General features: G+C 45.8%; 1 protein-coding gene across 14 annotated transcripts in view; it reads left to right on the forward strand.

Moving 5' to 3' along the window:
• Window positions 1-21673, forward strand: part of LHFPL2 (LHFPL tetraspan subfamily member 2) — a 154587-nt gene that overhangs the window by 77401 nt on the left and 55513 nt on the right. For 6 of the 14 annotated variants that reach the window (XM_073905287.1, XM_073905291.1, XM_073905286.1 and 3 more), the window contains one exon: window positions 10636-11000. The exons of the other annotated variants lie outside the window; for them this stretch is intronic. The gene's annotated coding sequence lies outside the window, so the exon portion shown is untranslated. The remainder of the gene's footprint in view (window positions 1-10635; window positions 11001-21673) is intronic. 14 annotated transcript variants of the gene reach the window in all.

Genomic DNA, 21673 nt, shown 5'->3' on the forward strand with positions numbered 1-21673 from the left:
TTTAGAATTGATAGTTAATTCAGTTATTGGAAAACTTTTATGCATGTTTGAGGCAACTTGGCATGCAGATCGATTTTTTCAACTGTACATTTTATGTGGTTTAATCAGGTCAAGTATTTCTGATGAAAACTTAGTACCTGAATTGAGATGTGCATTATGTGCAAAGAACACAGCAGATTTTGAAGTGTTAGTGTTAGGAAAAAAGGATGTAAAATATTTTTAATACGTTTTATGTTGATTATATGTTGAAATGATAATATTTGGGATATATAGAGTTAAATATATTATTAAAATTAATTTCTTCTTTTTAAATGTTTCTACTAAAATTTTTAAATGCCATACCTGCTCATATATATAATATTTCCATTGGACATTGATGCTCTAGAAGATCCTTGAAAGATCCTTGAAAGAATGGGATAGTTTCTAATTTATTAAGTAAAATACAGTTTTTTTCTAATAGATTGTGAGGGTTATGAAAGTGGTTTTTTCTCTCCTTTTCAAGTATTTGTTCACAGTCTACATATAGAGGAATATTTTTAAATATTCAAAATTGTAAAGAAAAAGAAAAGACACATAGCTGCTGTGTTACCTGGACCTTATGTCATACAGCCCGAGGCTCAGTTTTGATGTCTTTGCTATAGACCTTTCTCCTCTTCACTTCCTTCTGAAATGTGCCAAGGGAGACACTCACCACTATCCACCAGGATATGAACCCAAACACTGCTTTTCAGTTAAATGTTCTGCTTCTCTGATGATTGTTAATTTTGACATTTGACTCAGGTACCATGTTCCCAGGGTCACATTTTGACATGCCCCAGCAGGTCAGTTTAGGAACTGTCATCCAGGAGAAAATGACTTTTAACTACCTACAGTGAATTAACACTCTCTTCTTACTGTGGTACCAGAAATACAGAGGTACATTCTCAAGGGAATGATTGCTGGCTAGATGCTTAGTTGTCACCAGTATATGTATGAAACATGACAAGAGAATCCAGTTAGAATCATCCATGTATTTGTTTCTCATTCATGCCCTGGGTTACGCTGAAATGTAGTCTAAGAGGGGCAGGGGGAAGAGTATTTGACTGGGAATCATGCTGGTCTGCGTTTGAATCCTGGCTGGCTCACAGGGTGATGGTGGTGAGCTTTCCTAACCTCTGATTCTGTTCCTGTGTAATTGGTGCCAACAAACACCAGCCACTTTCCTTGTCAACATTCTTCCTTTGTGTGTACTATCTATGAAACTACCTGCCTTCGTGTGATAAACATGGCAAATACGTTGCCATCCTCAGACTTTTCCAGGCTGGGTAAATGAATGAGAGAGTTTACTTTCTAATATCGTTCTATTCAGGAATTAAGCAGGATTGAGATTTCTGTATTAAATCCAAGCCATTATCACATTTCATGAAGAATCTGTAGCCACCAAAAAGTGGCTTTTCCTTGCCTAGAGTTTATGAAGACAGTGAGGTTTTTAAGTTCCAGGGACAGAGTATAGAATTCATTTCCACCAGTAGCTTGGAAACATTTAATAGGGGAGGGTGTAATAGCCCTCTTCCTTTACTGAGAGTACATTGAATCAAATATATGGTGTCTGGATAGGAAAATGATAAAATAAGGTAAAAATAAGATTGTGGTTTTCAAGATTTTAAAAAAGCAAATCAAAGTAATTGGATATACTAAAGACTTAAAGTGAAAGCAGTTCTTTTTCCGCTTCTGTTACTTGTATGTTGACGGCTTGCCTTTTTTCTGGTAAGTTTTGGCTAGACCTGTGCCATTTGACAGGAGAGTCCTGAGGATTCTTCTCAGCAGGGACAGAATGAAAAGTTGCTTCCCTTGGTAGATTGTGAACTTCTGAGGGCTGGTCTGAGTTTTTTATTATACCCTCAGTGCCCAGTACAGTGTCTGATGCATAGTAGGTGCTCAGTGAATATCGGTTGAAGGAATGGAAGATAAATGTCTGTGGTTAGACTGTAGAGCTACTTTTATAATGTCCTCTGACGAGAACTCTACTTCAGGCACGTTAGGGGCGGCACAGCTAGTGTCTTGTATGTTATGTGTTTGCTAAATATTGGACAATTGGAGGAGTGAATGTAGGCTAAAGTTTAACTTCCAGTTTATAAGGGAGCTTGGGAGTATGAACCATTTATAATTTGGGAAGCCGCAAAGGTTCTTTTAAGCAGAGAAGTGAGGTTAGCTATTAGGAAGGGAACGTGGCTAGCAGATTGCCCAGAGGCTAGGAAACCAGGTAGGAAGGTGCCACTGGTAAGAAACTATGAGGGTGGAGAGGGAGACTTCAGAGGGTCAGGTGGGCAGGGCTCAGCTAAAGGAATGAAGCACAGTCCCAGGGGTGGGTGCCTGTGTGGTTAGCTTCGGAGGGGAACTGGGGCAGCTCTCGGGGATAGGAAGGGCAGTAGTGCCATAAATAAGCTTCAAGTACGAGGAATAGATGTTAAGAGAATTCTCGTGTGCTGGTCTCAGTTCTTCTGAGAAGTAGGGAAAGTCATCTGTTTGGGGGAGGATAGGTGAAGCCAGGGGTTCTTATGCTTCCCCACATGGAAAGGAGCTCTTCTCAGTGCTGATGTGGCAAGAACATCCATCGTCCTGTGAATTCTGGGCCTCTCTAAAGGATTATTCGACAGAGAATTCAGGTCCTCCATCTGATGGAATAAGTCCACGGGGAAGTTCTGGATCTCACATCAGCAAACATATAGTTTTGTTGTGATCAAATGCTCAAGTCTATGGGAAAGGCTATATATAGCTGCTCCGTCAGGTAGACTTGGTTCCAGTTGGTACTCCTCTTGTCATTCCATCTACACAAAGAAATGCCATGATCCTTACATGGGAAGCTCTTTCACCTTAATGATCCACTTTGTAAGCTGCTCCTTGAAAGGAAGGGGATGAACTCTCTTCATCTGAATGAATATACACGGGGATGGTGTAGAGGTGTCTCCCTCACTGTCACTGTAAAATATACACATGCTTTCCCATGAAGCTTGTTGACACAGGTAAGTCATAGCTGTTAGTTTGCTGTGGTTTGACCTCATTTCTCAGGTCAGACCCAGCAATCCCTGCTTATATAGAGCTCTAAAGTTCTGAGATCCTGCCCCCATAATCACCCGATTTGCTCTTTGAAATTTCATCATGACTTCCTAAGAAAAACTGGCTTCTTTTCAATTAAATATTGATTTAATCTACATTCCCTTTTGGATCAATTCAAAAGCCAAAATAAAGTTTTTGTAATCTTTTCCCTTTCTCATGCTCTCATACGAGTGGAAACCACTCTTCATACAGTGGCCCTGTCCTTCAAAACACCAGCATCCCCTGCGCCACAGGCTAGCCACGTACCACGTTTCACAGGGTTAGGTGCCAGGCAGCCTGTAAAGATGGGATTGGCCCCCGTCTCTGTACCTTGTGTTACCAGCCCAGAATAGCCTGTGAAAAACTCTTAAGAGCTAATTGGCAAGCTCAGATGGACTTAGAAATGTACCTGATTTTGATCCAAATTATTCTATATACGCAGCCAAGTTGTTTTAGGAAATGGGCTCTTCCTGTCATTAACTCACAGCTTAGGTCATCTCTTTCATGTAATGAAGGCAAAGATGCCTGAGAATTCACTTTAGAAGTCTAGTGTGACTAATCTGAAGGAGCTGGTTCCTGTCTTGTTGCCTCATCAACACATTTCTCTCTCCCTGCTTCATTCTCAAACTGATTCAGTTGAAGTTCCATCTATTTTTCTGCTCATGTTCATAGGCTGGCTATGGCCTGGAAAGTCACAGCCAGCCTGGCATGGTGGTCTACTGCTTTCACGGACCTCTCATTGTTATTCACGGTCAGGGTAGCCAACTTACTGACCATTTACACCCCACGGCAGGTACGTTGAAGTCATTCCTTCATTTTGGGATAAGGGCGGTTGTAGAGGTCACTTGGGCAAACCTCCAGGAGTACTCTTTTTCTCTAGCTGCTGTTACCCTTGCATATTTATATTACCTGCACACCTCAAAGCAGAGGTAACTACCTCTTCAGCTGCCCAAAGGTGACACTTCAGTCTTCCCTAGTGCCTGGGACACTGGTATACTTGTGAAGTCAGGCAACAACCCTTATGTGCTATTATTGCTGGACTGGAATCGCCAGGAGATGTTTATTTGTGTTTTCTACCAATTATCAAAATAATCCAGGTTCATACAGAGAAGTATGCACCTGCAGGAGAAAAAAAAAAAAATCCGCCTCCTTAGGGTTCACCACTTCCAATCTGGTGGCCGAGCTCCAAAGAGTGTCTCTTCTTGTACATTCTTTTCTTCCCATAATCTAGTGCTTACTCTGTATACAACTTTACAGCCAGTTACTTTTTTGTTTCATATGATACTATATTCATTTCCCTGTATCACTAGAAACTTCTTGTTAAAGTATTTCGGTGGTTGAAAATTATATCTGTGGTATATACTTAAATCATTTTAACCTTCTGTTTTTAACATTTGAGTTTTCTGATTTTTTAAAATAATTGAATATAAACTTCCACTGTCCTTTTATAGATATTTGTTCAGTTTTAAAAATAGCTTCAGGAACACTGGGCTCTCCCTGGCAGTAAGAGAGAGTGCTTGTTTTAGTGCACTGCCAGGATCCCTAACGACCCGAATCTTTGCCAGTTTGGGAAGTAAATGGCACCTCACTCTAATTTTTGCTCTTTTTATTACTAATGAAATTGAATGTTTTTCATGAACAGAATAGCCACCTGTATTTTCTTTTTTGTGATTATGTCCTTTTTTTCGGGTGAAATTGTCATTTATGACTTTTGGGATGTTTATGATTTTTGACCCATTTTCTAGAAAGGTTGATTAAGATGCCTAACTTTGCACCCACTGCCTTCTCAGTAATAGTTCACTGAATACAGAATTGTCCTGTATGGGAGAGGAAGTGGGGTGTGGAAGTGTCAAAGAGAACACACTTGGAGGTTCTAATGTGACTTCTCGGCTGGGACAGTCAGCATCTGGAAAGTCAGCTGTACCCAGGGAGCACCAGACCTGGCAGGCACGCCAGCCATCAACCTGCGCGTACTGCCCTGGTACTTCTCCGTCCCCTCTACCTGTGCGAGGCACCTGGTGTAGCTCATGTTGATGGAATCATAACAATGAACACCACATGCTGGCTCCTAATAAGGTGTTCACTGACCCCATGAAGTGATTCATACCTGCTTCTCCTTAGTGTTTCTTCTCAGACTGCTTAGCCGACTTTCCTTGCCTCTTCCTTGTCATTGTTTCCAGGGACTCTTCTATCCACTTCCTTCCTTCTTTTCCTTGCGTTCTCCAAACTCTCTGGCCCACCCCATGACTTCAGCTGCCACTCATGGGCAAGACCTCCCCCGATCTAACCTCTCCTCCAGGCTGCAGGCCCAGGGGGTCTTCCCCTGAATTCGCACTGGCACTTATAATGCATCGTGCCCCAAAATGAAATTCCTGCTCTCTCCCAGTAAAAAGACCTCCGGTCCATCTCCCAAACCAGATACCTGGGTGGCATCTTGAGACCCTTCTTTACCTCACCGCCCACATCCCACGGGTTACATGACGACCTTTCAGTTCTGCCTCCTTCCATCCCTGTTCTTCCCACCCTGGTCCAGGCTACACTCCTGGGAGGAAGGAATGTGTTTTCCCAATGAGATATAGTCTTTAAAAAAAAAAAAATCAAGTTTCTCTAAAATAAAATTGATATTTTGCAGGGCATGGTATTTTAATGGAATATTTATGAATTTTTGTATGAAGTAAATCCTCATCCATGAATTTACCTTTTATAGAAACTTGAATTCAGTACCTACTTGCTTGTTTTAAAGCAAAGGATGCCTTGAATAATGTCTAATACATATTAGTCAAATGAGAGTCCCTGGACATTACTTTCTAGCGAAAGGCTTTTGATTTGAGGGCTTGACAATTTTTCTTTGGATCTTAATTATTTCCATATTGCAGTATGGATTATTTTTTGTAATATTCGAATTATCCTTTATTAGCTAGCTTTTCAACTTCACCTCCCAGGGAACTCAGGCGAGAAATACAAATATTTTCCTAAGATTCTTTGGGGGGAGTAAAATTAATATTTTTGAGAATGAAATATGGTGAATTTTCTCCTAAGGATTGAAAGACTTTATTAAGATAGCAAAATATCCTTCCCCAGGGGTACGTGTTTTCAGGGCTTATTGGAAATATGGTGCTGGGAAAAATAAAAGGAAATTTAATGCCATGGAAGTTGGAAACAGCCCCTGAAATCCAGTCTGTTTTTAGAACACATATAACACACTAATTCCCAGAGATTTAAGACAGCTCTGTTGGCTTCCTGAGGCTGTCAGGCTCATTATGACTATGACACGGAAAGTTCTTCCGCACGAATATGCCATGACAGTGTTTTATTTTTTTTTTTAAGATTTTATTTATCTATTCATGAGAGACAGAGGGGGGGAGAGAGAGAGAGAGAGAGAGAGAGAGAGAGAGAGAAAGAAGCAGAGGGAGAAGCAGGCTCCCAAGGAGCAGGGAGCCCGATGCGGAACTCGATCCCAGGACCCTGGGATCATGACCTGAGACGAAGGCAGACGTTTAACCATCTGAGCCACCCAGGCGCCCATGACAGTGTTTTATTTACTGTGCATATTTACTACACTTGAATACGGGATATCCCTGTATGTCTGCCTTCCCATATTGGTTATCGAGTTGCTTCTGTGTGGAGACTTTTCTCAGATTGGCTTCCCTTCGGACCAGATCCTATGACTGGGCTTCACCTGGAAAACATTGGTAAGGGAATAGGTATGTGAACTAGCGAGGAGATGAAAGGCAATAAAGGGATGATTTTGAGTAAGTTGCTGCTGTGGGTACCTGGGCCTGAACCCCAGGGGAATTCTAGGAGGCTTCCTTCAGAACCAGCCCTTGGAGGGCCCAGCAAGTAGGGAGAGGCTGCCTCCACCTCACATCCGTCACTGACTGGTGGCTGCTCTTGAGGCCAGCACTTAAGGCCTGCTCTCTGCTTGGGTGCTGGTCGTGGGTGCTTGCTGTCAGCAGCACCCAAGGGAGATGAGGGGTATGCACGGACCACTGTGGTGCCTACTGAATCCACTGCTTTCACATTTTTAACAGTCATAGGCAAGTTCACTTAGAGACATCTCAGGTTGGTCAGAAACAAAGCACATGCAGAGATTGCTAGTACAGTATGAATTCTGTCAGTGTCTGATAGACACTGAAGTGAATGTCAAATACTGAGAATTTGATGCCATTAATCCTGAAATGGGGAAGGGAGGATATAGGGTTGATCTCTGAGAGGTGTCTAGATGTTGATCCTAAAATGACACATCATGCCTCAGTCAAAAACGCTGATAAGCCTTGACAGTAACAAATGGAACAACTGGGTTATCAGGGCTTCTTACAGGGCTGAGGGTTCCTCCTTGCTCATCGGCCTATAGAATTGTAACTAGGCCCACAAGGAAATTACGGTATTTTTTCCGTGCACTCAGATCTGGAAGAAAACAAAAACCTGACGGAAATCTCTGGCCAGCCAAGTCTGGACAGAGCCATCTACATTACTCGGGGAAATTCCTGGGGAAGGAAAGAAGGGGGAATCCAAGCTGTTAGTGCACCTTAAAAAGAACCCTTCTCTGTTATTTTTTTTTTGATTCCTCTCTGTTACACAGCAGTCTTAAGGACACACCCTAAAATGGAAAATATCTTCTAATATCCTGCTGGCTGTTCTGTGAGTGTCATTTAGGGGACGAGCGGATGCGATCTTGAAGCTGTCAGATATCTGATCACTCAGACCTGTTGTGTGACAGTGGAGCAGCGAAGAGTAGAACAGTGTCCCCGTCCTCAGTGAGTTCCCGGTCCAGCCATGAGAGGACGAGCAGAGAAGCCACTGATTCTGTGATAAATGGGTAACGCTGGGGACAGAGGACGGAACAATTAATTCTGACCTTTGGGGAGGGCATTCCAGAGCTGTGACATTTGAGTTGGGCCTTAGCAGATGAGTAGGTTTCACTAAGGCATGAAGGGAGAGAATGGTGTCCAGGTGGGGACGAGTGTGGACGGAAGCCAAGGGGGCTGGAAGTGCTGCGTGTGGTCAGGGAGCAGTGAGTGGTTGGTGGGATTCGGAACACGGTGTCGTGAGGCTGGACCTGCAGGCAGGAGAAGGCAGCTTGTCCAAGTCCTGAGGGCCTTGCCACTGCCTTCACATACCGTCGGAAGGCAGATGGCGCTGACAGCCCGGCCCCTTCTGTCCCCTCTGGTTTCCCTAGCGGACACCCTGCCGTCATAGAAATGACGTAGGCTGGTGAACGGAGCTTGTACAACCTGTGTGGGGTTCAAGGTTCCACAGATGCAGCCTTCTGGCAGTAAAACGACCATTTTGTGCTTAGCAGCTGATCCCTGATCCTGAATGGCCTGTGGATGCCTTGTCGATGATGGGATGGGCCTGCTTCACGCAGGTGGTCAGTATTAGATATATCTTTGTCCCCTCTGGGCCATGTATTTTCTACCACTCCTGCGAGTCCAAGTGTTCCCTGTTCCTGGAGACACCTCGCTATATATAACAGAGTTTGGAACTGTTAGTGCTTCTCTTTAACTAATTTTCCCCCTCTCTGCTCTCGCCGTGTCATCGCATTAGTGTGGTGGTGCTTTGGGCCGTGCTCTAGGGGGCACGTCTGCGCTTAGAATCCCTCAGTGCATGGACTGAGAATGGGAACAAAGTCGTCAGCTGGCTGCAGGTTTTCTCCCACACCCCACTGAGCAGCTGAATCCCTTGGTTGTCATTTTTGTCCCTTGTTTCTAAAAGAGTAGCTACCTTGGTAGAGGGAAAAAGCACACGTTGTGGTGTCCACATCCTAGGGCCGTTTCTCAGGGTGACTTGGGAGCAGGAGCTAAAGCGGACTCCCAGATGTATCTCTAGGAACCCCGAGGAAGTACCCTCTCACCAGATCCTTGCACCGACCTCTTGCTGCTTAAATTCAAGCTTGCATGTCGTTCATCCACTCTCAGAAAGGCTCTCCAAGGGGCTGTGCTGTGGAGCTCCTTCGGCCAGTCACCTTGTTTATTTCTTAGACTGACCAGTGTGCTCAGGATTCTGTCTCCCTTAGGAGTTCCGCCCTCCTCTTTTATCACACATGGAGGGTTTTTTCCCATGGAATTCCCCCCCATTTGTCTGTAGATTCACTTTTATCCCATCCTTTGAAACTTCATTCAGGCTTCCAGGAGTTGTTTCCCTGATGATTTCACAGCATAAGACAAAGACTGACAAGTTTTTGATGCCAAAGAAAGAAATACCGAGATGTCTTGAGTCTGATTTGGTAAACTGCCCTCCTGACAGCTGTCAGGGTGAATCACTGTCCTTTAGTGAATGAATGTAAGAATAATCAATTCTAAGAAACTTCTAGCAGCCAGATGGTGTAGGTTCTTCTCTCCTTGTCAGTCACTCTCCCTGACACAAGAGAAAATGCAAAGGTAAATAGGATATTTTTTCAGGTTTGTAGTTAGCATCCAGCATTGCAGTGTGCCTTCCCTGTGCATTGTACTCTGTGTGCAGGGACTGTGCTGGGGGTCTGGTTCTTGAATTTGAGGAGACCGCCCTTGTTCCTTGTTCCTGGTCTCGTGAGTGCATGTGTCTCAATGGTCCTAGATCATGATTTGACTTGGCCCAGCCCACATGAATCTTCACTCACCGCTGGAACTGTTGCGGTCTTATGACCAGAGCACTAGACCATTGTCCCCCCCATATCATTGCTATTAAAAGCTGCCAATGGAGAGCCTGGTTTTGAGGATGGATGAGCTTTTTCTTTCTGATTGAGCAGAAAATAATACGGGAGGGTACAGATTTATGGGAGGGTACAGGTTGGTGACCAATAGGTAGGTAAGAAGTAGAGTAGTTCTTCATCAGCTTCTGTGGAAGCATAGTCTTTGGCCTCCTGCTCTGCTATGGGTCATGCTATTTTCCCTGAATTTCAAATTTGCGAAGTTTAGTCAGAGTAAATGTTCATGTTCATTCTGTAGGAAATAGTACGAATGTTAGTGCTCAAAAATACTATTATCTGAAGAAGAAAAAACCTCCAAACCTTTGTGCCTACAACTTTTAAGAAAGTTTTCTAGGGCTATGCGAGATGATTCTGAGTGGAAGTTTGTTCATGTCTACTTACCTGAGAGAGAACTGTGGTGGCTTTTAGTTTTATAACCCCACCTCAGGACCTGCAGTAGTGGTGCCACTTTCATATGTTAGGAGGTGTTCTGGAAACATACGTGACATTTCTGGGATGTTTCATAGGTCACCAAGAACAAAGCATGCAAAACCAGAACTATTCCCAAAATTCAGGATTCGTGACCAAGGTTTCCAACTACTACAGGAAAGTAGTCTTCTTTGGTTTCTATAAGGTTATTTGTTCATTGTTAAGCAGGATGTATTTTTATTGTGGGACTTTTCAGAGACTTTAACATGGTAATGTGTACAGCGGGTTTTCAAGGGTGGGCTGTAGGATTCGGCATCTGTTCTGGGATCCCTTTGGTCTAAGAGCACCTGTGACCACTGTCCAGAAGTGCTGTCACTCTGACACACTGGGAAAATGCTGACATGTGGTGAATTTGAAACCTTTTTTTTCCACAAATCCTTTTTTTTTTGGCTCTTCTCATCCAGAACTACAGCCTTATTTCCCTACCCCTTGAGGCTGGGCAGGCCTTCTCACTCACTTGGAGTGACAGATGCAGCACAAGCATTGTGTAAGTTCCAGAGCCTAGACCTCGAGAGGTCCAGCAGCTTCTGCTTTTGCCCTGTTGGGACTCTGCCTTGAGACTTGTGTGGAAGGAAGCCAGCCCAGCCTACAGGAGGATGAGAGGCCCATGGACGAGAGCCGCGGTGCCGCCATCAACAGGCCGCATTAACTGCCACATGTATGAGTGAAGGCTCAGTGGGCCTTCCAGCATGGCTGACCCCGCTGAGAGCCGCGCATCCATGAGCTGGGGCAAAACCAGCAGAGGAACTGCCCGACGGCGCGTGGAATCGTGAGAAATAATAAATCATTGTTTTAAGCCACTACATTTTGAGAAGCTTTGTTACACAGCAATAGTTAACGGGGATACCGTGAGAAGCTTTGTTACACAGCAATAGTTAACGGGGATACCGTCTTAACAGTAACGCCCAATTAAAAACTGAAACGAGACCAAAAAAAAAAAATGTGGTGGTTTATCTAATCAGATACTTTCTGTGAGGCTTTTCTGGCTTAAAATGAAATTTCTGGACAGGGATTTTCTAGAAACCTGAGTCAAGAGAATACTTACCAAGAAAAAATGTGTTTGACATATGATTAACGGCACCAGAAAATGGCACCCAGTCAGTCCCAGTGTGAGTGATCCAGCATGGGTGGTGCTCATACTGCCTTGGGAAGAAGGTGAGAGGGACTGATGGAGAAGTTGTAGCCTTACCCCCCTGCTGTCGAGGCGACATTTTCCCGAGGCCTGTCTGACCAGCCATCTCTGAGGTGACCAGGGTCACTTAGGGCTCATTCTTTCAGCCTAATAATTAGATTCAAGCAGACACACTTTCAGATGTGGCCCATCTGCTCCCCTCGCTGGACAGCTACGGGGATATGAGACCTTGCCAGTGTTCCAGCCATGCAGTGAGTTTAATTACTGCCGGCTCCCAGGAGCAAATCTGATTAGCAGATGTCGAAGGCCCCAGTGAGATGGGGAAACGTAAAAGGCCCGGGGCAGTGCCCCTGGCCGCAGCCTGATTGCTGAGTGCCCCGGGGCCTGGTAGCTCCGCATCCTCGGTTATCACATCCACCATCTCTTCAGGGCCCTGGGGCCAGGTGGGGCTGTTTACACGGAAGCCAGGACTGCGGGCTCACTGTGGCAGCTGGGAGGACTCAGGCAGAGCCACATCAGTAGCTACGCCCAGGCCTTGCCGGGCTCACAGGGGAGGATCGTGATGGTCAGGCTCTGGCCACGCTGGCCGCAGTGAGTTGGGAAGAAGCAGAAGGTTCTGGGAATCATGGGAGTTGGAGCTGGAAAAGACCCACTTGGTCATGAAGCCTCTTCTTCCGTCATGGCCTGATCATTTCCCCTGGGACACTCTGGAGCGGTTTGTAAAATCTGTTTCCGAATGACTCAGGCTGGGAGTCTTCCAACCATTCCCTTGGGAGATGGAGCGGCTTTTTCTGTGGAGGAAATATTTTCCTCCCTATTGGTTGGGATCTTTTGTTGGTTGGCTCCAGCCCCATCACGCCTGGCCTGTCTCCTCAGACCACCCTGAGCAAGTCTCCTACCTTTTGCCTTCCCACAGTTGAATCTATGTCATGCTTCCGCTGAGCAGCCATTAAACTGAGGAGGAGGGGCCTGCTTCCTGGTCTTGGTGCTTTCTGAAGTGATGACTTTCTCCAGCTGCTTCAGCCTTCTGATTCCCCTGCTCTGAACTTCTCTCTAATTTTTTCATCCCTGTAACATTTCATCATTTCATATGTGTGGAAATCGTGTGGTACTTCATAAGCCCTGTAAGGATATACATTTCAGCACGAGAGTGGCATATTCATTGAACATTTTTCCAGTATTCTTCAGAGTCTTTGCTAGATTGGATTGATCTTGGTTTGTATGTCATGGACTAAAGGGTGAAACAAAGTGTAAGAGGAACATGGCTCCTCCAGAAGCCAGGAATAATGTTAACATACATCGTACGTACTGGTTGGCACAGCCATGTGAACACTGTGGTCCTACGGCATTTCTTTTGGGGAGTTGCTGTAACTCGGTGTATGGTCTAGTAAAACAAAGACAGTAAGAGTCTGTGTATCTGCACAGACCACAGCCATGTTAAGAACATTTAGTAAGCAAGGGATCGTGGTTTTGTGGGTCTCTGACTTTGTCGTTACTGACGGAGCTAGGAGATGAAAAGCAGGAGCTCACCAATGAGACTCAAGTTCAGGCCATGTGGTGTTTATAGGCTCTGAGATCCAAATTGGAAGAGTGGTTTAGATCAGTGTTTTTCTGAGCATCTTCCACAGAGTGCTGCAGTTGCTGCAGTTTCTAATGGCATTTTAGGGGTTACCTGGAGGTGATGGTGGTCATGGGAGCAAGGTGGCCCTTGTCGACTCCTTATTTTATAATCAGCACCAGCTCTGCTTCTCGCTGTTTCATATACGCATCTAGGGTTGCTTGTCAGATTCTGTTTGATAAATAGTGTTCCATGCTCAGAAAGAAAGTTTGCAAACCACAGGTTCAGAGGACTGACTTCTAGTAAAAACAAACACAGAGAGAAGCCTCTTTAGCCAAGCAACTAACGATTACATTTCTGGGATCCACATAGATCAATCCACAGACATTTGGAAGCAGCAAAAAGCAAAGAACTAAACAAATAGATATTTCTGTGTAACTACTGTGTCATCAGGAAACTCTTTGTCAATATAAACAGAACGTGTAGACTGTGACCTCTAAGTGGCAAGGCGAACAAGAGGCCAGTTATAGTCAATATGTGCAGGTGACTCTGCCAGATTGTGTCGTTCTTAAGTAAGCAAGCACCAGCGGGTCCTGGAGTTGAGGTTAGTAAGAACCACATGATAAAGGCAACCATTTATTGAGAGCTTTCCATTTACTGGACACTGTGCCTCAAGATGAATCACCCATGCTAGAAATGTACGTTCTATTATCCCCATTTCACACATGGGGAAACGGAGGCTCAGAGACTAATCTGCCCAAGGTCACACGGGATGATAAAGTGATGGAGCTGGGGTTGGGTCCCTTGGGCTAGAGTTTATGTCCTTAAATATTCCACTATGTTGCCCTTCTCTGTTAATCCCTTTTTTATTTTTATCTTTGTGTGTGTGTATGCGTATGCATGTATGTATATTTTTTTCTTCCTGTTGGGTTTGGTGAATGCAGTACCTAAGGATACCTGGTTTGAGAAAATGTCTTTTTTTTTTTAATCATAATTACAACTTTATGGTCATTCCACTCAAAGTTTACTCCAAATAAAATTGAAATTTAGTGTTACATGTAAATAATCCTTATTGATAGAAGAATGTAGAGAAAAGGAGCCAATAGTCTAACCTTAACAGTGTGTACTAATACTGAGCAGGCATGTACAGTTCTAGAAGTATGTTTGTGCCTGGATTTAATGGCTCACAGTCATGGAAAGTTTTATTGGTGCAGTAGAAATCAGAACTGTTTTGAAGCCCATTGCTGAGGCAGATGGGAATAATGTTTCAGAGGTTTTCTTTTTAAATGTTGGTTGCTTCTCTCAGATTCCTTAGCTTCTCCAGTTCATCCTCTGTATCATGGCCTTAGCAAAAGTTGGGTAAGGAAAGGTCTCTTTTGGGGTGTCTCCTCTTGCCTTAGTTCATGGCCTTCCAAATGTGCATGAACCTATTCTTTACTCTGGCCAATAACCAGATTGTTGGAGCAAGTGTATTAGGTTCTGCTGAAGCTTCTCTCTGGTCAGTTGACTCTGGAGCAAAGTAGGTCCCCTAAAGAGTGGATTTAACAGACATTTAGTTTTGTTTTTATAGGTGCATTTGGAAAAGCTGGAACTGTTGGAGAAACTATTTCACAGCACACCCAGGTGGCTTGAATGATCTGCCTCCATGCATCACACAGTTTTAAACAAGATGAAAGCTTGTAGTGCATTTCTCTCCTGGGGCAAGTGAGGCCCTCAGGGAGAAACGTGAGCTTCTGTGGGTGCTTAGGAAGTACTGAGTAGTAACTCTCCCAGGCCACGAGGGCCCCGTTCGCCTAGCAGAAATTTATGAACAGTGCTCTGGTGGCTTACAAAAGTTCATTTTCTTTCCCAAGTGCATGGCTCATTTCCTGAAAGTAATGTTTTCATCGAAGGATTTGACCATACTAGATCTTTACAGAGACATGCCCGGGAAATCCCAGTCTTGATTCTGTAGCAGATGACAATGACTTTGCTGAAGGAGGGCCTTAGAAGTGGCCTCCTGATGGGGAATGTTGCTGAAAGGGGACATGGAGAAAAAGTTGCTGAACTACAGAGTTTTATCTGATCTCATGGAACAGCTGTCTGAGCTCTTGCAAGCCTTGTTGGAGCCGGGCGTGCAGAAGTGTTGGACCCGACGGGCTGTGAACGTGTGCGATCTGCCTCACAGTGACGGGCAGCTTGTCAGGGACTTCCAAAACATCTGTTTCAAAGAGGGCGGTTGAGATTCCTACAGGGGAGTGTTTCCATTCATTGTCCATGAGAAACAAGAGTGAGTGGGCGTGAGTGAGACACAGATCAAGAGGAAATGAGTCTGCTCTCCACTTGGGATTACCGTGCAGATGAATTCCATATTTTGGTTAGGGGATGTTTTCTTTTAGAAAAAGGAAGACAAAGAAAAGTTCAGATTCTGACCCAGTTACTGAAAAGCAGACTAAGAGGCAGTTAAATGCCTGTTCAAACAGTCACTTCAGTGGTTGTGTCTTTGTTTTTGTGTTCTGGTATATGAGTGTGTGTGTATCTGTGTGTATGTGTGTGAGTGTGTGTGTGCGCATGTGCACGAGCACCAGAATATGGCCCAGGACCTCCTGGCACACTTTGCTGCCCTTGGCCTGACTTTCCCCACCAAGGTAGCCTGGTCTCACCGGAACAAGCTACTTTGAAACTGCTGTAGTCAGCGGAGCTGTGAGTCCTCCATGTGTCTGCACACATCTGTGACTTAAGGATTCAAACAAATGATACATATTCATCCTGTTGACAAAAATCATGACAGAGGTTTTTCTGGCTAATTTTTCTCTGAGAAATGGTAGCCTTATAAGAAGGCAACTTTGGATTTTGATTTGGAGATTTTGCATGCCCACCCTGTCCCCTACAGGGGGGAATGGAGAGGCTGATACAGTTTTTGTACTTTGTGTTCAAAATGTACTACCTCTGACGATTCCAAACCAAAAATCTGAGTTCTTTTTTACCTCCGAGGTGTCATTCAGCAGGTCGTTACTGGGCACCTGCTATGTGCACCAGATGCTGTGGGAGGTTGTGATGTTGAGTTGGGGAGACACTTGTGGTCCCTGCCCTCAGGAGTTTGCTGTCTGCAGCAGGCTGGGCATGAGGCCCCCACAGCTTGGGGGCATGAAGTAAGGGAATTGCACAATGTCTAGAAGAGAGCCACCCAAGGGGCTGCCCAGAGCCCAGAACAGGAAACTCCATTGGCACGTCAAGCGTCTCCCTCTCATGGCTACCTCGGCACTGGTGGGTGGTCCGTGATTTTCCTCAGCCACCCTCAGCCCTTCCCACCTGGTCCCAGATCAGTCAGCTGTGCTGCCTCTCAGTCCCTTGCAAAAGCCAAGGCAGAGTGCTTATAGCCTGCCCACTGGAGGTGGGTCTGCCCTTAGCATCCCAACCCGGAATTTGCAAGAGACATTCAAAGGCTATGACAGAATCCCCCCCTCCTCGTCAGGTCCTCCCCCCAGTCGCATTTTCTGTCCTCAGTGCACCTACGGCAATGACTTCATGCCTTGCCCTGATCCTCCTGATGTGTTGTCCTGGTTGGCACCGTGCAGGTCGCCCTGTCTCAGGCCCACAGCTGTATGTATCTGAAGGTGACTCTCTGGCTGAGGAAACACTCTTTCTCTCCGTGTATCCGGGAGGCCAGGCCTGGGGTCTGAGGACTGTGTCTCAGGAGTGAGGCTGTGGCCACGTCTGTCCTGCTGCTCTCCATCCTCACAGAGGGGCAGAGCAGGAAGGTGGGAAGCCTAGAGAGCCCCAGCAGGAAGGATGGGAGACTGCCGTCCCCGTGCCCCAGCAAGGTCTGTGGACACCTGCCGCCCTCCCTGCAGGCAGAAACGGGGCCCTAGGCAGCTTCCCATAGGCACTTACTGAGCAGGCCCTGGGTGTGCAGTTCTGTGGGCCTGTGACAGTGAGTCCAGTGAGGGTTCCGAGCTCCAGAAGTTTGTAGGGCTCTCCAGGAAGGGAGAAAAGATGTTCTCTTAAATGCACCGTGCTGTAGAAAGTGCTGTGCCATTGAAGGGGTCCAGGTAAAGACTGGATCCCACTCGGTGGGGGCAGATAGTCTGAAAGGAAAGGCTTCCGTGGAAGAGATGTCAACAAGGCTAGACCTTGAAGGACAGAGGGGCGGTGGCCTTGTGCAGGTGAAGGGTGCGGAGACCACAGCACTGAGGTGGGCACACAGGCAACCCGCCTGATGGGAGCTCTGAGGGGAGCGGGAAAGGCTGAGATGTGTTCTCTGCCTCCCGGGACACACACACACACAGGCCGCAACCAGGAGCAGCCGAGCAGGGCGATTCCTGGAAGTCTCGGGAAGCAATTCACAAGCTCCCTTTGCTGGTAGGTTCCACAGAGGGACAAAGCAAGTTTGGCAGCTCCGTAAAGTCATCCTGCTGGGCCCATAGCAGTGCTTACCATTCAGAAAACTGAGTCTCTCCAGGGATCCTACTGGAGAAAGCAGGCTCTGGGGTAATGTGAGGTCTCTTAGAGATTGCTCACTTTTCTTTTCCTGATGGCAAATCGGAGCCATCACACAATGCTAAAGAATTTACTTCCCAAGGATATAGAGGTAGTTGGACAAAAGCTTAACTACAGTGGTTCAAAAAAAAAAAAAAAAAAAAAATCCAAAGGTCACGGAGCTACTAAATTGCTGTAGTTTAAGGATTCTAGAATTACAAATGGCTTCCCTCTTAAAGTGGACCCTTGTCAGAATTCAAACTCAAAGCATCCTAATGTTATTTCTACTATGGAAATGCATTTTTTTCAATGTGGATGCTTTTTTCCTTTTTCTTCTAGTTTAACTTAGTCTTAGTGGTTATGGCTTCTACTGTTTGTAGGCTAATGACTGCCCTCACCTGTGTAGGTACACAGGCACCTGGCACTGCTTTAATTATTACCATTTTCCTGTGATGCATTTCCCTGAACTGCAAGTCCTCTTTTGTGTGGTTTTTGCAGCATAGTAGTATTTTATGGGTTTGTCGTTACGTTTTCCCCCCTTTTGAGTGTTCCTGGGTTCCCTGGATCTGTTTCTGTAACTGATTGATCAGCTGTCAGGCTGGTCATAATGTAAGAGTTTATGAAAGGGGACCCTCCCCTTTCCCAAGGACTCTGTGACTGGCCCAGCCATGCGTCCGATGACAGGCCGTGGGCTGCCTCTGTGTTCTCCATACAACAGTAAATGTGAAATGTTTTCTACAAGCAGCAATTACATGTGAAATAGGAGCTCTGCAGTGTCCTTCAGTGGGCTCCCACATCTCACGACTGCACTGGGGGTACTCAGTTGAGAAACTACAAAGGAAGCACTCATAAGGCCTTTGGGCCTTCAGTCAGTGTGCTCATATTTTGTTATCAATAGATACTTGGAAGTTGCCTTCCCCACTTTCTCCTGCCCCCTCTGTGTCCCCAGATGGTTCCTCTCCCCTACCTTCACTACCCGCCAACTGAGAAATCCTGTTAGACAACTCGATTCAAAGTAGCTGATTTAGCATCTGTCTGGAGAGCAAGTGCCATGCAGATCTGGGCTGAGGTGGGGGTGGTAAAGAGTTGGGGAGGTGGGGCTGCCACTCATGGGTGATATATCAGGCAGTTAATTGAGGGACCTACTTCCTCTCCCTGGGAGGTAAAGGGTTTTCTGCTCCTTTGTTCTTAGTGCTAATGTTCCTGCCTTTTTCCCTCCTGGAGACCTCAGGCTCTGCTCAGAACATTCCCATGATTCTCTCTGGCACTGCTAGAGGTCAGCACTCTTTGCTCACCGAAAACACAGGGGTTTCCTTACTGCTAAGGGCCAAGGTTGGGATGACAACTCTCCGTGTCCCCATAAGCGAGGGGACAGCTGCCTGGCAGGGTTGTGCGGTTTGCTCAGACAAGCGGGTCACTCCAAATCCATTCCAGAGAGCTGCTTCAACGAGACCATTGTCTGACCCCTGGAGGAGGAGCTGGTGTCCAGGGCTGACATTAAACAGTGAATTTTCTAGCTGTTTCGATGTGCCACTTCGGAGTCAAAGCTGGTTGTGGGGCAGCCACAGCAACAGGATGCTCGAATAAATGGCCTGGACAGAGGTGCCAGGAATGGTCCCAAACACCTCTACTTCTTCCCCATGTTAGGGAGACTGAAAATGACCAGTGTGGTTCTCTTCCCGCCAGTCCTTGCTAGCGATCCCCAGGCCCTCTGCATTCTGCAGGCTGTGAATGTGAGGCCTTCACGGTTCCCAAAAAGGAAGGCCAAGACCAAGGCCTGTGGCGTGTGTTGAAATCAGTTAGAACTGAAAGGAGGAACTAACACGGAAACCATTGTTTTTGGAAAGACATAGCATGTTTCTTCCGTCAGTTTTGCAGCGTTGGCAGATAAAATGTTGCAGCCCAGAGATCATCACCAGTCTCTTTTTAAGGAAACAAACAAGACAGTGACCTAAATCAGTCCCTTTTCATTTATTACACTTTCAAAGTTTACCAAAGAAAACTGGAAGAGTTCCATTTCAGAGTTTAGTTAACATCAAACATATCTCTTAGCGCACAAGGAAATGGATGTTGATGGGCATGGCATATATTTTGTTACATTGCTTAGCACTTTGCCAGTGCAAGATAAATGCAGAAACATTTATTGTTTTGCTTGAAAAGGAAACCCGTATATGCATGTATGTGTACTTGAAAAAAAATACCTTCTGTTTGCCACACATTGTGCTGATGACCTTAGAGGCCACTTAGAATTTTTCTGGAGAGTCATACGGTCTATATGAAATATTGAGAGAGCATTAAATGCTAAAATGGGTGGTCCTACCCAAGTGCATTGTGAGATCAGAGAAGTGAGAGATGTATGTGGGTTGGAATGGAATTTAAAAATCTATTTTATTAACTTCAAAAGGAGACATATGGAAATGCTAATGACCTTTTTTTTTTAAAAAAGCAAAAAGTTGGCTGGTTTGTGTAGAAGTTGTGAGTGGAGGTAAGGAAAATGCCCTGCCTGGCTGTGCAGTTTCAGGTCTCTATTCCGCCAACCCACATCCTGGGATGCTGATGTGGCCAGCTTGTCCAGAGACGACCCCCCCCCCCCAGGGACTACAATGCCTCATTCCCAACCTAGATGACAATGCAGAGGGTCTGAAAGCTCTCCATTTCTCAGGGAAGTAGGATAGTCAAAGGTGATGGGAAAGTCAGTCAGTTAACAAATATTTGTTGAGCACGAGCTGTGTTTCATGATAGCAATAACCACCTTTATTGAGTGCATAGATATGCTAGGCACTGTGCTGAGCACTTCACACTCTGCCGTTTATTCCCCCCAGTAACTGAGCAGAACACTGAGTTAAGTGCTTCCTCTGATTTCACAGAGGAGGAAACAGGCTCAGAGGGGTTAGCGGCTTGCCCAGGGTCCTCACGCTGCTCCTGAGTGGCATTGCCAGGAATTTGAAGCAGGCTGCAGACTTAGGGCTCATGCTATTGAGGTCGTGTTTGCTGGTGTGTGCTTGGTGCTGGGCACAAGACAGCAGAAAGGATTTGTAGTGTGTGGTTGCAGGCCTCAGGCAGCCTGTGGATCTCCAACAGGACAGGAGCTCTATGAAGGGGCAGCTTACACTGCAGCGCTCCTTTCCTGTGGGGATCATGTGGGGAAAGGGAAAGTGTGCCAAAGCAGATGTGGCTGCTCATCATCAGGACTAGTGAAAAGGGTTGAATGTGAAGGTCGGTGTCATGGGCACCTGTTCTTACTGACTTGGGAAACATGACAGTCTCCATTGTGGTATAGTCACATACTCAGGTAGGCAGCATGAAGGAGTGGAATAGGCTATGAGGCTCTGAGGCTCTGGAAATGTTGGAATAGACATGGGAACCCCAGGACCCTAGACCAGGGGTAGCAAGTGTATCTCACTTTGTGGACCCACATCAGGTACCGCTTCCGCCAGTGCTTCTCACCATGTGCGGGTCACCTGGGGTCCTGCTCCAGTGTACATCCTGATTGAGGAGTTCTAGGGGAGGGTTCTGAGGTTCTACAGGAAGAGGGGCTCTGTTGAGAAGGATTCTAAGGCAGTATCTAGGCTCAGTGACAAAAAGCACTGTGGTGAATTAGTGCCATCTACTGTGAGCTAAGGAAAGGCAAATGGCCTGACGTATTTGCCATCCCTGTAGTACACCAGGATAGTAAGGTAAATTAGCTGTTTATGGTCACTTCCAGATCCCCCTAAAAAGTCAGAATTTGAGAGCGCAGCAAGCTCAGAAGCTTTTGATACTACATCCTTCTTGGGCACGCTCCTCCATATAAGAAAAACTTGGATCCATCTCTCTATCATCTGGGAATTTGGGATTAGACTATTACAGTTTCAACTTGGGTGGGATAAAAGGAGAGTTAACTGATTGGCTCTCCTTTTTTTCTGCTGTATTTGGAGGGTAAAAAATATGTCTTGCATATGTTGGTGTTCTGTTACTTCCACGTGGCCTTGGCGTCCCTTCAGCATGGGGTCCGTGGTGGGAGGAAAGGGTGGGTGCTGAGGAAATTGCTTTGAGCAGAAGTCATCTTGTTTCCATTCACTAAGAGCTGTTCTTGGAGCCCTCTCCAGGTCCCCTGCCCGTGCTGCATGCCCTCGGAACTGTATGCCAGGAAACAATATGATCTTTCTAATTGGACAAGTGGGAGGAGAGGGACTGGGTGAGCCAGGATGGGCTGGCAGTTGACGCTTAAAAATAGATCTTTTTCCTCATGAATAAACCACTTTGGGGGGGACAGAAATGCCTCACACATTTCTAACCACCCCAGACAAGTCAA

This window comes from Callorhinus ursinus, unplaced genomic scaffold (assembly GCF_003265705.2).
Source record: "Callorhinus ursinus isolate GAN/ISIS: 27379988/994484 unplaced genomic scaffold, GSC_fseal_2.0 scaffold23, whole genome shotgun sequence".
NCBI classification, from domain to species: domain Eukaryota; kingdom Metazoa; phylum Chordata; class Mammalia; order Carnivora; family Otariidae; genus Callorhinus; species Callorhinus ursinus.